The 18,921-nt window shown below is 41.1% G+C and overlaps 1 pseudogene across 1 annotated transcript; it reads right to left on the bottom strand.

Annotated features, from left to right (window-relative positions):
- Nucleotides 1–1,214: 1,214 nt before the first annotated feature.
- LOC307095295 (dnaJ homolog subfamily C member 9-like) lies at nt 1,215–18,483 on the bottom strand (annotated as a pseudogene). Its single transcript has 2 exons — nt 18,423–18,483; nt 1,215–1,873 (listed from the first exon to the last, which is right to left on the bottom strand). The product of its transcript is annotated as a dnaJ homolog subfamily C member 9-like (transcript).
- Nucleotides 18,484–18,921: the final 438 nt, after the last annotated feature.

Here is an 18,921-nt window from a genome sequence, read left to right as displayed (position 1 = left end):
CTGATGGCTTAGGCCTGCTCCCCAAGGGCTCCAGGACTGCAAGCGGGCGCAGGCTGAGCTGAGGAACGCCCCCTCCCCCCACATTGCATGAATTTCGTGCACCAGGCCTCTATTCTGCATATAAGTTATTTGGTTACTTTCTTCCCACACCCCACTCCCCTTCCCTCTGCAATTTGTCAGTCTGTTCCATGCAGCTATGTCTCTAGATCTATTTTGTTTATCAGTTAATTTTGTTCATTAGATTCCACAGTTAAAGACAAGTATCATATGAACACTTAGCACAATACTCTCCAGGTAATACTCAGCTGTCTCAAAGGGTAAGAGATCCTTCTGTTTTATAGCTGCATAGCTTTCCATCATGTAAATGTACCAAATCTTTTTGATCCACTCATCTACTGATGGGCATTTGGGCTATTTCCAGATCTTAGCTATTGTAAACAGCACTGCTATGAACATAGTGATGCATATATTCTTTCTGATTGGTGTTTTGGTTTCTTAGGATATATTCCTAGAAGTGGGATCATTAGGTCAAATGGCAGTTCCATTTTTTTTTTACTCATTTAGTTTAATCATGTATTAAGTTTTATAAAGACGCTTGAAGTAATGTGAACATCTGTTTCTCCTACACTTGAAGCAAAGAGTACAAAACCTGTTTGAATTAAAGAGAGAGAGAGAGAGAGAGAGAGAGAGAGAGAGAGAGAGAGAGAGGATCTATTCAAGAGTTTTAAGATTGAAAGCAAACTGTTAAATATTTGGAAGACAAATGTCCAGCAAGTGTTCTGAAGACATTCTAGCCAGGTAGCATACTTGTTCTAATAAACACACACATCACTCTGAATACTCTGGAGCTCACTCTTGTCTGGCAAAATGACAGCTGGTAAAGAAAGTATGGACAGATCCACATTCTAGATAGAGTTCCTTGTACAAAAGATCCACAGAAGCAAGTGCTGCCAGAAATATACCAACCTCCCCCTCTTTCCTCAATGACCATCACCAAATTCCTCCATAAGAGGACTGGACTTCACAGAATGTTAGGGGATTTCTAGGATATAAGTTCAGGTTGAGAGACTCTGGTTTACGTACTCAATCTGAATAGTTTAGGTGGAAAAGAGTTTTTCTCAACGGTTGAATTGACTTTTGTTTTTGGATCTTGACTTTATCTTTTCTACAATGGCATTAATTAACCCCTAACGACCTTTGAAGAGAAAATTCCATTATTTCTTTTCTTTCTTGAGAGATGTTTTTTCCCCCTCCTCGTTAGAAAGGTTTGCAGTACTTTGCTTCCATCTGAGCCAGAAAATTGTCCATTTCTTTTTGCCAATCCTTCTGTCTTCATCAAGTCCTAACTCTTTCCTGCTCATTTCTGCTTCTTTAGCCTCTTCCTGGGCACTCCTTTTCCTAGCATTCATCTTTTGCTCCGATTCTTTGACAAAGGCCTTATAGGATGGGACTTCTCCAGCATCAATGGCTTGCTGAATAATGTTCCTTATCCTGGGTTTCTCTGTGTAATGCATGCACAGCACAGACTCCATGATCTTACTCATGTCCCCTTTGAAGTCCAGATAAGCCTGTTTAATATAAGCCAGCTCTTCTTCATTTCATTTGTATGTCTTTAAAAAAAAATGTCTTCTAGAGATATATTTTTAAAGAGTAACCTACAATAAGTTTCCCAGTCCCCACCTTGGTTGAGCACATCAGAATTTTCATCCACTGTCCCCCGCTCATCATATACTGCTTTCTGCTCCTTGTCACTCAGAAGGGAGTAGACTTTCCTCGAGGATCTGGAAGCGGCAGATGGCACCCTCCTTGTCGTCCTCACCCACCCAGTCCGTGTGCACTTGCAGGGACACCTCCTCGAACCACACACCCAGCTCTAAAGGTAAAGGTTAGAGCAGTGGTCGGCAAACTGCGGCTCGCGAGCCACATGCGGCTCTTTGGCCCCTTGAGTGTGGCTCTTCCACAAAATACCACGTGCAGGCGCGCACGTACAGTGCGATTGAAACTTCGTGGCCCATGCGCAGAAGTCGGTTTTTGGCTCTCAAAAGAAATTTCAGTCGTTGTACTGTTGATATTTGGCTCTGTTAACTAAAGAGTTTGCAGACCGCTGGGTTAGAGGTGCCAAACACCTGCTCGCATAGCTCCAGCAGCCCCATGACTGGCCGGGAGCAGACTCTGCGAAAACAGTGGGTCCCAGCAGCACTGGCTAGTTACGAACTGCTCCATTTTTTATTTTTTTGAAGAAACTCCATACTGTTTTCCACAGTGGCTGCACCAGTCTGCATTCCCACCAGCAGTGTACTAGGGCTCCCTTTTCTCTGCATCCTCACCAGCACTTGCTGTTTGTTGATTTGTTAATGATAGCCATTCTGACTGGTGTGAGATGGTACCTCATTGATGTTTTAATTTGCATCTCTCTGATGATTAGTGACTTTGAGCATTGTTCATATGTCTCTTGGCCCTCTCTATGTCCTCTTTGGAGAAGTGTCTATTTAGGTGCTTTGTCCATTTTCTATTGGGTTGTTTGTCTTCCTTTTGTTAATTTGTATGAATTATTTAAATATTTTGGAAAGTAACCCTTTATCAGATGTACCATTGGCAAATATGTTTTCCCATACAGTGGACTCCCTTTTCATTTTGTTAATGATTTCTTTTGCTGTGCAGAAGCTTTTTATTTTGATGTAGTCCCATTTGTTTATTTTCTCCATTGCATCCCTTACCTTAGGAGATGTAAGGGCAAACACATTGCTGAGAAATGTTTGAAATTTTGCTGTCTTTGGTTTCTTCTAAGATTTTTATAGTTTCACGACTTACATTTAACTATTTTATCCATTTTGAGTTTATTCTTGTGTATGGTGTAAGTTGGTGGTCTAGTTTAATCTTTTTGCATGTGTCTGTCCAGTTTTCCCATCACCATTTGTTGAAGAGACTGTCTTTACTCCATTATATGTTCATGCCTCCTTTGTCAAATATTAATTGAGTGTAAAGGTGTGGGTCAATTTCTGGGGTCTCTGTTCTGATCCATTGGTCTGTAAGCCTGCTCTTGTGCCAGTACCAGGCGATTTTTATTACAGTGGCTTTGTAGTATAACTTGATATCTGGTACTGTGACCCTCCTCCAACTTTGTTTTTCTTTCTCAAGATTGCTGCAGCTATTTGGGGTCTTTTTTTGTTCCATATAAAATTTTGGAGTATGTGTTCTAGACCTGTGAAATATGCCATTGGTATTTTAATAAGGATTGCATTGAATCTATAGATTGCTTTGGTGGTATTGACATTTTAATAATGTTGATTCTATGAACACAGTATATTCTCCCACTTGTTTATATCTTGTTCCATCTCTTTTTTTCAATATCTTGTTGTTTTCTGAGTAGAAATCTTTTAGTGCCTTGGTTAAGTTTATTCCTAAGTATATCTTTTGTTGCCAAGGTAAATGGGATTTTTTTAAAGTTTCTTTTTCTGAGAATTCATTATTGGTGTATCAAAATGTCATCAATTTCTGGCTGTTAATTTTGTATCCTGATACATTGCCAAATTCTTTTCTTAAATCTAGTAGTTTTTGGTGGAGTCTTTAGGGTTTTCTATGTACAATATCATGTCACTTGTGAATAATGACAGTTTTATTTCCTCTTTTCTAATTTGGATGCCTTTTATTTTTTCTTCTTTTCTGATTGCTGTGTATAAGACTTCCAGTACATTGTTGAATGAGAATGGGGTAAGTGGACATTTCTGTCTTGTTACTGTATTTAAGGGAATGGTTTTAGTTTTTGCTCATTGAGTATGATTTTCCATGCAAATGGAAATAAAAAGAGTTGGGATGGCAATACTCATATATAACAAAGTAGACTTCAAAATGAAGGTCATAACAATTGAAATGGATCGATCCAACAAGAGGACATAACCCTAGTAAACATGTATATACCCCATATAGGAGCACCTAAACACATAAAAAAATTACATAGGACTTTAAGAGGGAGATCAACAGCACCACAGTCTTAGTAGGGGACTTTAGCACTCTGTTGACTTCACTGGATAGATCTTCCAGACCAAAAAAAAAATCAATATGGAAACAGTGACTCTAAATGACACACTAGATCAGATAGAATTGGCATTTACAGAACATTTCACCCCAAATCTGCAGAATATATGTTCTTCTCAAGTGCACATGGGACATTCTTAAAGATAGACCACATTTTAGGACAAAAAACAAGTCTCTACAAGTTCAACAAGATTGAAACCATATCAAGCATTTTATTGGAACACAATGGCATGAAACTAAAAATCAACTACAATAAAAACACACAAAAACATTCAAACACATGGAGGCTAAATAGCATGTTATTAAACAATGAATCGGTTACCAATCAGATCAAGGAAGAAATAAAAAACTTCCTGGAAGCAAATGAAATTGAACACACAAAATCCAAAAACGTATGGGACACAGTGAAATCAGTCCTGAGAGGGAAGTTCATAGCATTACAGGCCTACCTCAAGAAACAAGAAAAAGCACTAATAAACTATCTAACCCTGAAATTTAAAGAACTAGACAGAGAACAACAAGAAAAGCCCAGAGTAAGTAGAAGGAAAGATAATAAAGGTCAGAGCAGAAAGAAATGCATAAAGACAAAAAAAACAACACAAAAGATCAATGAAACTAAGAGCTGGTTCTTTGAAACGATAAATAAGATTGGTGAAACTTTAGCTAGATTCATCAAGAAACAAAGAGAGAGAACCCAAATACATAAAATCAGAAATGAAAGAGGTGCAGTAACAAATGACATCACAGAAATAAAAAAGATTGTAAGAAGAATACTATGAATAACTATATGCCAAGAATCTGGACCACCTGGACAAAATGAACAAAGTCCTAGAATAATACAACCTTTCAAACCTCAATCAGGAAGAATCAGAGAAACATGAATGGGGTGATAACAACTGATGAAATTAAAGCAGTAATAATAATAATAATAATAATAATAACTCCAAGCAAACAAAAGCCCTGGTCTGGAAGATTTCTCAGTGGAGTTTTGTGTGTTTTTTTTTTAAATATATTTCTTTATTGATTTCAGAGAGGAAGGGAGAGGGATAGAGAGATAGAAACATCAATGATGAGAGAGAATCATTGATCGGCTGCCTCCTGCATGCCCCCCACTGGGGATTGAGCCCACAACCTGGGCATTCGCCCCCAGCTGGAATTGAACCTGGGACCCCCCAGTCTGCAGGCCAGTGCTCCATCCACTGAGCCAAACCGGCCAGGGCCACAGTGAAGTTTTACCAAACATTCAAAGAAGAACTAACATCTATCCTCCTCAAACTATTCCAAAAAATCCAAGAGGAAGGAACATTTCCAAGCTCTTTTAATGAGGCCAGCATTTTCCTTTCCCAAAACTGGATAAAGATACTACAAAGAAAGAGAATTACAGGCCAATATATCTGATGAATGTAAAATACTCAACAAAATATTAGCAAATTGGATTCAACAATATATTTAAAAGATCATACAGCATGGCCAAGTGTGATTTATTACAGGGATGCCAGGCTGCTACAATATTTGCAAATCAATAAATGTAATCAACCACATAAGCAAATTGAGACAAAAATCACATGATCATATCAATAGACACAGAAAAAGCATTCAACAAAATCCAACACCCATCCTATCTAATAAAAGAGTAATATTCAAATTAACTATCACTCAGCAACAAAATGGCGGCGCCCATAGTCACAAGATGGTGGCGCCCAGTCCTCTTAGCCCCGTCGGAGTCCCCCAGTCTGCCCAGCGGTGGCAGTCCAGGGTGTCCAGCTGGGAGGCGCCAGTGCCTGGCGCAATCCCCGGCTACAGCCTGGGCTGGGGTCTCAGGCCGGCAGGGCCATGCACCCAAGCTGCACGATCCCCCAGCCAGGGGTGGCAGCCTGGGCTGGGGTCTCAGCCTGGCTGGGGTGCACACCCCCCACATTGTGATCCCTGGCCAGCAGCGGCAGTCTGGGCTGGGGTCTCAGCCTGGCCAGGGTGCGCACCCCCCACAGCGCCATCCCCGGCCAGGCTCATATGGCAGCCTGGGCTAGGGTCTCAGCCTGGCTGGGCTGAGGCAGCAGCCTGGGCTGGGGTCTCAGCCTGGCTGGGCTGAGGTGGCAGCTGGGGCTGGGGTCTCAGCCTGGCTGGGGTATGCACCCCCCATGGCGCCATCCCCGGCCGGACTGGGGCGGAAGCCCGGGCTGGGGTCTCAGCCTGGCCTGGGTGGGATCCCCTTCCAGTGGTGGCAGCCTGGGGTCTCAACCACTGAGTCACACCAGCCAGGCAGATATGGAGGAATCTTAAATGTTTCTTTTTAAAAAATATATATTTTATTGATTTTTTTACAGAGAGGAAGGGAAAGGGATAGAGAGCTAGAAACATCTATGAGAGAGAAACATTGATCAGCTGCCTCCTGCACACTCCCCACTGGGTATGTGCCCCCAACCAAGGTACATGCCCTTGACCAGAATCAAACCTGGGACCCTTGAGTCTGAAGGCCAATGCTCCATCCACTGAGCCAAACCAGTTAGGGCTGTCCAATATGCTAAAGAAAAAACCCTATCTAATAAAGAGGGAATATGCAGAGGAGGGCATTTGGGGGTGACAGGGTTGTCAGGGGAGGGCAGTGGGGGACAATCGGGCTGGCAGGGGAGCAGTTAGGCGTCGATCAGGCTGGCAGGGGAGTGGTTAGGGGCAATCAGGCAGGCAGGCGAGCAGTTGGGAGCCAGCAGTCTTAGATTGTGAAAGGGATATCCGACTGCCTGGATCGGGCCTAAACAGGCAGTCGGACATCCCCCGAGGGGTCCTAGATTGGAGAGGGTACAGGTTGGGCTGAGGGACACACACACCTCCCTCCCCAGTGCACGATTTTCATGCACTGGGCCTCTAGTTTTTTATAAAAACTCTCAGCAAAGTGGGAATAGAGGCATCACATCTAGCATAATAAAGGCCATATATGACAAACCTACAGCCAACATCATACTCAGTGAGAGAAAATGGTTTATTTTGTTTGTTTTAAATATATTTCTATTCATTTCAGAGAGGCAGGGAGAGGGAGAGAGAGATAGAAACATCAATGATGAGAAAGAATCATTGATTGGCAACTTGGGCATGTGTCCTTGACCAGAATCTAACCTGCAACCCTTCAGTCCATAGACCAACACTCTATCCACTGAGCCAAACGAGCTAGGGCAAAAAATTTTTTGTTTGTTTGTTTGTTTTTACAGATGGAATCTGGTTGACGATGTTGTGCAGATTGTTAAAATGACAACAAAAGATTTATAAAATTACATAAACTTAGCTGATAAAGTAATGGCAGGGTTTGAGAAAACTGGCTCCAATTTTGAAAGACGTTCTTTCTACTTTAGGTCAAATGCTATCAAACAGCATTACGTATATGCTATAGAGAAATCATTTATGAAAGCAAGAGTCAATTGATACAGAAAACTTCTTGTCTTTTTTTTCTTTATTGATTAAAGTATTACATATGTATCCTTTTCCCCCCCATTGTCCCCCCACTACCCACTCATGTCCTCACCCTCCTGGTGTCTGTGTCCATTGGTTAGGCTTATATGCATGCATACAAGTCCTTTGGTTGATCTCTCCCCATTTAAGAAATTACTGCAGCCACCCCAAACTTCAGCAAACACCGCCCTGATCAGTCATGAGCCATCAACATTGAGGCAAGATCCTCCAGCAGTGAAAGAATTATGACTCACTGAAGGCTCAGAAGATGCTTAGTATTTTAAAAATTAAATTTATTGAGGTGATTGGTTAATAAAATTATATAGTCTTCAAATGTACAATTCTATAATACATCATCTGTATATTTTATTGTGTTCTTACCCCACCTCCCCAAGTCAAGTCTTTTTCCAATACAATTTATCTGTCCTTTGTCCTCTTCTACCTCCCCTCACCTCCTTTTACCTCTGGTAATCACCATACTGTTGTCTGTGTTGATGAGGTTTATTTTTGTTGTTGTTGTTTAATCCCTTCACCTTTCTCACCCACCCACCCCACCCCAACCCCCGCAACAGCTGTCAGTCTGTGCTCTGTATCTTTGAGTCTGTTTCAATTTTGTTTGCTAATTTATTTTGTTCATTAGATTCCACATATAAGTGAAATCATATGGCATTTGTCTTTCTCTAACTGGTTTATTTCACTTAGCATAGTACTTTCCAGATAATACTCTCCAGGTTCATCCATACTGGTGCTAATGGTAAAGATTTCCTTCTTCTTCTTTTTTTTTTTTTTTTTTTTTTTACAGCAGGGTAGTATTCCATTGTGTAAATGTACCACCGTTTTTTAACCACTCATTTACTGATGGTCACTTGGTGCTTCCAGATCTTGGCTGTTGTAAATAACACTGCCATAAATATCAGGGTACATATATTCTTTCAAATTAGTGTTTTGGGTTTTGTCGGATATATTCCCAGAAGTGGAATCACTGGGTCATAGGGAAGTTCCATTGTTAATTTTTTGAGGAAATGTCATACTGCTTTCCACAGTGGCTGCACCAATCTACATTCCAACCAACAATGCACCAGGTTTCCCTTTTCTTTACATCCTCGTCAAAACTTGTTTGTTGATTTATTTATGGTAGCCATTCTGACAGGTGTGAGGTGATATCTCATTGTGTTTTAATTTGCATTTCTCTGATGATTAGTGACTTTGATCATTTTTTTTTTCATATGTCTGTTGTCCATCTGTTTGTCCTTTTTGGAGAAGTATCTATTCAGGTCCTTTGACCATTTTTTATTTGGATTGTTTTTGTCTTGTTGTGCTTTTGATGTTGAGTTGTATTAGTTCTTTATAAATTTTGGATATTGACCCCATATCAGATGAACCATCAGTGAATATATTCTATGATTCTTTGATTTATTGAAGGTAGCCATTCTGACAAGTGTGAGGTTGCCTTTTCATTTTGTTGTTTTCCTTTGCTGTACAAAATTTTTTTTAGTTTGATGTAGTCTCATTTGTTTATTTTTATTTTTGTTTCTCTTGCCTGAGGAGATATATCAGAAAAATGTTATTAAGAGAAATGTCCAAGATTTTACTGCCTATGTTTTCTTCTAGGATCTTTATGGTTTTGAGTCTTACATTTAAGTATGTATACTATTTTGAGTTTATTCTTGTGTAAGAAGGTGGTCTAGTTTCAGTTTGTTGCAGGTATTTGTCCAATTTTCCCAATACCCTTTATTGAATAGACAATATTTACTCCCTTGTATATTTTTCCCTTCTTTGTCAAATATTAATTTACTGTAAATGCATGGGTTGATTTCTGGGCTCTCTATTCCATTCTGTTGATCTATAGGTCTGTTTTTATGCCAGTACCAGGCTGTTTTGATTACTCTGACCTTGTAGTGTAATTTGATATGAGGTAGTATAATTCTTCCAACTTTGTTTTTCTTTCTTTCTTTTTTAGATATATTTTTATTGATTTCAGAGAGGAAGGGAGAAGGAGAGAGAGATAGAAACATCAATGATGACAGAGAATCATTGATCAGCTGCCTCCTGCACGCCCCCTATGGGGGATCGAGACCACAACCAAGGCATGTGCCCTTGACCGGAATCAAACCCGGGGACCCTTCAGTCCACAGGCCGATGCTCTATCCTGAGCCAAACCGGCTATGGCTGTTTTTATTTCTTGAAATTGCTGTGGCTATTCAGGGTCGTTTGTAGTTCCATATAAATTTTTGGAAGCTTTGTTCTAGTTCTGTGAAATATGTCATTGGTATTTTCATAGGAATTGCGTTGAATCTATAGAATGCTTTGGGTTGTATGGGTATTTTGATGATGTTAATTGTTCCTATCTATGAAGACAGTATGTGCTTCCACTTATTTGTATCTTATTCAATTTCTTCAATGTCTTATAATTTTCTGAGCACAGGTCTTTTACATCCATGGTTAAATTTATTCCTAGGTCTTTCTTTCTTTCCTTCTTTTTTTTTTGAAGCAATTGTGAATGGAAATCTTTTTCTTAGTTTCCCTTTCTGATAGTTCATTATTGGTAAAAATGCAACTGATTTCTGGATATTTATTTTGTATCCTACCACTTTACTGAATTCATTTATTAGTTCTAGAAGTTTTTTTCATGAAATATGTAGGGTTCTATATATACAGTATCATGTCATCTGCAATTAATGACAGTTTTACTTCTTTCTTTCCAATTTGGATGCCTTTTATTTCTTCCTCTTGTCTGATTGCTGTGGCTAAGAGTTCCAGTATTATGTTAAATAAGAGCGATGAAAGCGAGCATCCCTATCTTGGTCCCAATTTTAAGGGAAACACTTTTAATTTTGGTCTGTTGTGTATAATGCTGGCTGTGGGTTTCTCATAGATGTCCTTTATTATATTGAGGTATGTTCCATCTATTCCCACTTTCATGAGAGTTTTATCATAAATGGGTGCTGGATTTTATCAAATGTTTTTTGCATCTATTGATATTTATCCTTCATTTGGTTTGTGTGGTATATTACATTTATTGATTTGGGTATATTGTACCAACTTTGCATCCCCAGAATTAATCTCACTTGGTCATTCAGTATAACCCTTTTAATGTATTGCTGGATTCTGTTTGCTAATATTTTTTGAGGATTTTAGCATTTATGTTCATCAGGGATATTGGCTTATAATTTCTTTTCTTTGTAGTGTCTTTACCTGATTTTAGAATTAAGATAATTTTAGCCTTGTAAAATGAGCTCAGGAGTCTTCCCTTCTCTTGAATTTTTTGAAATAGTTTGAGAAGAATATGTGTTAGTTCTTCTCTGAATTTTTTTTAAAGTTCTCCTGTGAAGCCATATAGTCCAGGACTTGTTTGTTGGAAGTTTTTTTATTCTTAACTAGTGACCTGGTGCACGAAATTCGTGCACATTAAAAGGGAATTAATTAGAGGAAATATTTTATATTGCTAGTTGCCCTTTCTCTATAATAGAAGTGTCAGAGATGAAAGAAAATTAGTAAAATGTATATGAAAATCTCCCTCCTGTCAGAGTCTGGGGTGCACCGTGGGACCCAGAGTCAAGTCCCCGCCCACCCGCGTGAGCCTCAAAATCACGTGAGACCCAGACCTGGCTGGCCCCACCCCTGCCAAGCCCCGCAGGGTGGGGGGCACAGCCTCAGGTCCCTCAGCCCAGTGCCAGGCAGGGGACGCAGCCTCAGGTCCCCCATCAAGCCCCACCGGGTGTGGGGGGGTGCAGCCTCAGGTCTCCTGTTAATCCCCACTGGGCGAGGTGTATGGCCTCAGGTCCCCCGGCCCTGGCACTGGGGCAGGGGACATGGCCTCAGGTCCCCCAGCCTGGCCTTAGGTCCCCCGGCCCTGGTGCGAGGGCACAAGGGCGTGAGGGCGTGATGACCATTTGCATATTAACTCTTTATTATATAGGATGCTTCAATTGTATTAGTTGTAATAAATCTATTCATATTTTTCTGATTGCTCCTGATTCAGTTTTGGAAGGTTGTATTTTTCTAGGATTTTTTTTTTCATTTCGTCCAGGTGATCCAGATTCTTGGCATATAGTTGTTCATAGTATTTTTTACACTCTTTTGTATTTCTGTGGTGTCAATTGTTACTTTACCTCTTGCATCTCTAATTTTATGTATTTGGGTTCTCTCTGTTTGTTTCTTGATGAGTCTGGCTAAAAGTTCATCAATCTTGTTTATCTTTTCAAAGAACCAGCCCTTGGTTTTATTCATCATATATATATATCTTACATAATAAAAAGGTAATATTTAAATTACCATCACTCCGCTACGCCCATGATTGGGCCAGCGGGTGACACAGGGGGCGGGACTCGGGGTGGCTGGGGTGGTGATTGGGCCGGCAGGACGCTGAGCAGCGGCAACGCGAGCTCAGCGTCTGCGCCATGGCTGTGCTGCGGCACAGACAGGCCTCTGGGGCAGCGAGCCGAGCCGGCGTTTTGGAGGTTTGGAGGCGGTGGGCGGTGGGCAGGCGGCGAGGCTCCCCAGGGAGGAGTCTGGTGGCAGTTGGGCCGCAGGAGCACGTGGCGGCGGCCCCAGCCTTCCTGGGAGGGAGGCAAAGGCAAGACCCTGGCCTGGGCTCCGGCCGCAGGAGGACCACGCCCCCGCCCCGCCTTGCCCAGGGGCCCAGGGACTTCGGAGCTGCCGACCAGCGGACAGATAGCTTACACGTGCATGATTAAATCATGCACTGGGCTTCTAGTATATATATATTAGTTTGTATGTCATTTATTTCTACTCTAATCTTTATTATTTCCTTCATTCTACTCACTTTGGGCTATGTTTGCTGTTCCTTCTCTAGTTCCTTTAGGTGTAAAGTTAGATTATTTACTTGAGATTTTTCTTTCTTTTTGAGATATGCCTGTATTGGTGTGAATTTCCCTTTTAGGACAGCTTTCACTGTGTCCTATAAGTTTTGGGTTGTGTGTTCCTTTCCATTTGTCTCAAGGTATCTTTTGATTTTTTCCTTTATCTCATTATTGACCCATTCATTTTTTAATAACATGTTATTTAACCTCCATGTGTTTGTGTGTTGTTCAGTTTTTTTCTTGTATTTGATTTCTAGTTTCATACCATTGTGGTCAGAGAAGATGCTTGATAAGATTTTGATCTTCAGAAATTTATTGAGACTTGTTGTATATCTTAATGTGTGGTCTATTCTAGAAAATGTCCCATGTGCACCTGAAAATAATGTATATACTGCTGCTTTGAGTTGAAACACTATGAAGATATCAATTAAATTCTTCTGATCTAGTATGTCATTTAAGGTTATTGTTTCATTATTTTCTGTATGAAAGATCTATCTAGTAATGTTAATGGTGTGTTAAAATCCTCTAGTGTGACTGCATTAATGTCTATCTTTCCCTTTATGCCCATTAACATTTGGTTTATTTATTTAGGTGCTTCTTTGTTGGGTGCATAAATGTTTACAAGGCTTATATCCTCTTGTTGGATTTCTCCCTTTATCTTTATGTAGTGTCCTTTGTCTCTTATTTTGGCCTTTGTTTTAAAGTCTATTTTGTCTGATATAATTATTCCTACATGAGCCTTTTTAACATTTCCATTTGCATGAAATATTTTTTTCATTCCTTTACTTGCAGTCTGTATCTGTTGCTCTGAGGTGGGTCCCTTGTACCAGTAGATGGCTTATATATGGGTCTTGTTTTATTATCAGTCAGCTACCCTATGCCTTTTTATTGGAGTAGTTAAGCCATTTATATTTAGAGTGATTATTGATAGGTATGTAATTATTGCCATTTTATTCTTTTAATTCTGTTCCTCTGTTTTCTTTTTACCCTTCTTTTCTTCCTCCTCCACTTCTCCCTCCTTTTTAAAAACATGTTTTTATTGATTTCAGAGAGGAAAGGAGAGGAAGAGAGAGATAGAAACATCAACGATGAGAGAGAAACATTGACCGGCTGCCTCCTGCACGCCCCCTACTGGGGATTTAGTCCGCAACCCAGGCATGTGCCCTGTCTGGGAATGGAACCATGACCTCTTGGCTCATAGGTCCTTGCTCAATCATCGAGCCACACCAGCTGGGCTGTATGTCCTTTTTCATGCTGTTGAAGCTCTCACTAAGTTTCATGAAGGGTTCACTTAGTTCTTTGAGCATCCATGTAACCACTTTTTTTGAACTCTATATCTGGTAAATTGCTTGCCTCCATTTCATTTAGCTCTTTTTCTGAATATTTCTTCTGTTCTTTCATTTGTGGCATATTCTTTGTCTCCCCATTTTGGCTGCCTCTTTGTGTTTGTTTCTAAGTATTAGGTACATCTGCTGTTCTCTAATTCTTGGTAGGTTGGCCTTATGTAGTAGGTATACTGAGGGACTCAGTGGCACAGTCTCCTTGATCACCTGAGCTGGAAATGTCCCTTGCATGGATTATGTGAGCTCTCATTATGCAATTGAATCTTTTAAATATTTTATTTTATTTTTTCTATCACCATTTATCCCCTTATACCTCCACCCATCTCCCCTCACCCCCACAATCACCACACTGTTGCCCATGTCTATGAGTTCTCTCTCTTTGTAATTGAATCTTGATATACCCTTCATGCATGGGATTGACCTTAAGGCTGGCTGACAGTGAAAATTGAACCTAACGAAAGTACAGGAACTTTTGTGCAGGTGCTAGACACCCAAAGCCCAATTCACCTCAGCAGAGTCTGGTGTCTTCCCAGACCTCCCTTTAGATATGCCACTTGTGAAGCTAATTGGACCCTGCTCTGATGTTATCTGAATCTGGCCACTTGATATTTCTGTTCTGGGACTTTTTAGGAGGGACTCTGGTGCAGGTCAGTGTCAGACAGCACTGCCTGTGACTTGTCCTGGGCACACTGGATGGAGTTACAAAGAGATCCACAGTTTGTGTTTGCCTCTTCTGGGCCTTGGTGTGTGTGGGAAGGACCCAGCTGTGTGCCAAAGCTGGCTTCCACCAGCACTGAGCTCGGGGGCAGTTCAGCAAAAGGCCCAAGACACCCCAAGGTCTACCTCCACCTACTGGCTGCCTATTAGGCTCAGTCACTGAAAGAGCCTCTGGAGGACTTGAGTTGCATGAGGTAGGTTCTTAGTGAGTCACCCAGGTAACTGTGAGTGGTGTTCAAAAGAGTCGAACAGGTTCAAACTTGGTGCCAGTGCTGGGTCTGAGGCGATTCAACAAAAGTCCCAGTGTATAAAAAGTCTAGCTGTGCCCTCCTGGGTGATCTCAGACTTTTATGGTAGGGTGAGATCAGCAGAGTTTATCAGGCAAAAACAGACCAAGATTTGGTTGTGTAAAAGGAAGGTTCTTCACTGGTTGGGCATGTAAGGGAAAAATGGCCCTTGTCCTGGAGCTATACAACTCAGTCCATCCAGATTCTGACAGGAGCCCAAGCTCAGCAGGGTGGTGCTGCCAGGAGCCTGGAAGGTGAGGTTAGTGGATCTCCTGTGAGTGGAAGGCACCAGTCAGGTTCATGGGAAAGTGGGGGAAATGACCTCCACCCCAAAGCCATCCAAGTTAGTCACTGACACCCCTTGAGTTTGCTTAGACCTCTATACCCTGGCCCAGGCAGCTGACTCCTCAGTAGGGCATGAGCTCTGTAGGGTTTGGCAATAGGGAGTGTAGATGGTGGAGCTATTGAATTTCCCTAGGCTGATGCCATAAGGGAGGGGGAGTGCTACAACCATGAAAGATGGTGTCTGTGGTGTGGGAGATGGATTCGGTACAGGGATTCTGGCAGTTTTCCCTTCAGTTCTCTCCCCAGAGACACAAACCCCAGTCTCTCCTCACACAGCTCTAGTTTGGTCCACCCTCCCTCTGCTGGAGCCCAGTGAACTAGATTTCATGCATTGTCTTTTTAAGAGGGTGCCTGTTTCTCTAGTAGACTATCGTCTCTCTCTGGCCAACTGAATTTCTGCTTATTTTCATAGCCAGATTTTAAGTGAGCACCTCTTCCTGGCTCTGGCGTTCTGGGCAGAGGAGCCTTGCATGGGATTAAGCCCCATACACACCTCTAGGGGAATGTTTACAACTGAGATATCCCTCTGGAATTTCTCCCTTTACCCTTGGGAGCAGAGCCAGTCCTTTTCTGTTTATGCCCTTTCCACCAGTCTCTGTGTAGCTCTTTCTATAAATCCTTGATTATAAGACATATTCAGCTAGTCTTAAATTGGTTATTCAGGTTGATTATTCTATAATTTAGTTGTAATGCCAGTTTGGTCCTGGGAGTAGGTGAGTGGACCTTGCTCCTACTCTGCTGCCATCTTGGATCTCTGGTTTGCATGTTTTAGTAATAAATATTTTTAAATTAAGGCATGAACATTTTTTAGATATAATGCTATTGTACACTTAAGAGACTACAGTATATTGTACACACAAGTTTTATATGCACTGAGAAACCAAAAAGTTCATGTGACTCGCTTTATTGCAATATTTGCTTTATTGTGGTGATCTGGAATCTAACTTACAATAGCTCCAAGGTATGACTGTATATGCAATAGCATCAAAAAGAAATGGTGGCATATCCAGTGGCAGAAGGGGTCAACAACGTGTAATTGCAAAGGAACGGTCTCAGTGAAAACTTCCCAAAAGGTCTTGTATTGATTCTTTCAGTTGTTGATTTGTAACTTCATTCATTTATCCTTCTACCTTTCAAAAAGTTATTGGGCCCTCATCAGCAGATATGTGGATTAAAAAACTATGGTACATCTACACAGTGAAATACTACGCAGCTGTAAAAAAAGAAAGAATTCTTACATTTGAACAGCATGGATGTACCTGGAGAGCATTATGCTAAGTGAAATAAACCAGTTAAAGAAAGATAAGTATCATATGATCTCACTCATTTGTGGAATATAATAAACAACATAAACTGATGAATAAAAATAAATCCAGAGACATAGAAACATTGAACAGACTGTCAAACCTCAGAGTGAAGGCAGGGGAGGCGGGTAGAGATCAACCAAAGAACTTGTATGCATATAAGCATAACCAATGGACACATAGCAGGGTGAAGGCCTGGGCTGGGGGGCGGGGGCAGGCTGGGAGAGGTCAATGGGAGGGAAAGGGGACATATGTAATGCTTTCAACAATAAAGAATTAAAAAAAGAAAAAATTATTGGGCACTGGCCCTAGGCACTCAGAGCTCACAGATCTTTCATTAACTCTGAACTAATGAATGAATACTTAGGAGTCCAAATCCAGTAGGCAACCCTGACAAACATCTTAACCTTTCTTTTCATATAGTTCGACTCTGTCAGTTTAGGACTGTTGTTTTTCCTCTATGAACATATCTCAAATTAACTCTAGGAATATAAGCTTGGCTTGACTTAAATATTCTTTATTGCAATGGCCACTGAAATATAAGCTTCCACAAATGGACTCCTTTGCAAATCTATAAAATTTATAGAAATAATAGTTGAGACACCAAGTCCATGCCTGAGCAAAATAAGCTGCCCTTAGCAATATGACAAATTACTTTGAAAAGACTGGCTACTAAGAGGAAAGAAACTGGTAGTCCAGAGGAGCTACATGACCTAAATGTCACTACTACCCACTAGAACTTGGGACCAAACGCCTTAGTCCTGCAACACCTGGTGTGGCACTCCTAGTTTAGGAGAACTCCACTTGGTTTAACCCCCAGTCTTTGGAAAGTTATGGCCATTATCTTTCCTCAGCTTCTACAGCTGACTCAAAAGGTCAGAACTAGAAGGCACTTTTGAGAATACCTAGTTCAACCTATTCATTTTTCAGAAGAAAAAAACTGAAGTCCAGAAAGGCTAATTATCATGCCCATCAAGTTATGAATTAATTAGACTAGAACAAATTCCTCTTCCCTTCTTTCACCACAAGCCACTAACTTATGTATCTATACCTGACAATCAAAAGCATTTTCAAACATATGAATTACTTTTCTTTTACTTCTGCTGAACCATAAGCAGAAAACAGAAAATTAGAAATCACTGACCTTGCTTCTGACATCTAGTTCAGTTTTAAACCAACCCCCAATAATTTTCCTAGTTTGTACTCTGTCTTTAGGTAGTCCTCCATTTTTCCCAGTTTCACTCCTATATTCAAACAGCTGATTACAAATTCTCACCTTACATTGACTGTTTCAGAATCCCATCACCAAAAGGATCTGTATAACTGATCTTAATTCTTCAATTAGTAACATTTATTTCTAAAGAAGCATTGCCAAGCTGTCTCTTAAATGCACTTTATAATTTTGAAATTTGATGGAGAAATGAAAAGTTTCTAGTACAAATGGTTTCTACATAAAGTTACTGATTAAGGGCAGAACTACCACTTGACTTATGAGGACCACACCAACCTCTGAAGAGATGATCAGTCCTATTCTGGCCAAGTCAGGGCTTTCTTTCTGCAGATTCTAGTGGGGCCAAAAACTTGCTATCAAAGTAATTTGTTCTTCCAAAAATGTATTTTGTGGAAGCTAGAGAACAGAATTCTGAGAAGAGCTTGCTGGAGAAATAATTGGTTTAAGTTATGGCTAATATAATTGCTGTTTTGAATTCTTCTCCTTAAAAAAGTTAAATAAAATATCATGGTAGAGAGTTTAAAATGCTCAAGAAAAGGAGAAACCAAGATGTCAGTGTAGGTAAATGCATGTACTCACCTACAATTAGAGAAATAAAGAAAAAGTACATCACAACTGGTAGGAAGGGTAGAAGCGTGGAACAGGCTGGTTCAACACCCAAGTGTGCCATTTTTCTTTAATCAGAAGGGATATCTCTGCTGCAGAACCCCCCCAACTCCCCACAATGAGGCACAAGGGGTCCCAACCCAACACAGACCCTCAGCTCAGGGTTCCACACTGGGAAGAGAAGTCCCCATAACTTTGGACTGTAAAAAGCAGCAGGGATTGTGGCTGAGGGACACAGAGGCTGCTGGAGACTCAGGCGGTCCTCTTAAAAACCCAGTCCACAAACTTACTTGGACTTGATCCCTCTGGGCTCCAGCACTGGGGCAGCAGCTTGAAAGGAACCAGGGACATTCAGGCAGGAACTGGATTTTCTGGCATTGGAGCAAGAACTCAGGGGTGGATTTAACACAGACAAGAGTGCTCACAGGGTTCATTGTTCCTCTGCTGAGACCTCCCCATTTGCAGAGCTGACTGGCATCCATCTCTGAGTCTCCATCAGCCTGCTCTAGTGATTCCCTGAGACCCCACCCTATCTAATTTGAAGACCCACCCAACTTGTGTGCAGTGGCTTTTCCATATGAATGGCCTGTCCATGCTCAGGCTCCAGACTTTGCTAAAATCTCTCAAACAAGCTGAAGCTGGGTCAGGGGCCCCCAAACCTATCAATAAAAGGCCCAAGATCAAGCACTAGCAAGGCCCTGCCTTGCTTCACAGCTGGGCTTTGCCTGAGCACTTCCAAACCCGATACAAATAGGCGGAATCTGCAGATCTCTCTATAGCTCCTGCTGG

This window comes from Cnephaeus nilssonii (genome assembly GCF_951640355.1).
Source record: "Cnephaeus nilssonii genome assembly, chromosome: X".
In the NCBI taxonomy this organism is placed as follows: domain Eukaryota; kingdom Metazoa; phylum Chordata; class Mammalia; order Chiroptera; family Vespertilionidae; genus Cnephaeus; species Cnephaeus nilssonii.
This window is presented reverse-complemented; position numbering and strand designations above follow the sequence as displayed.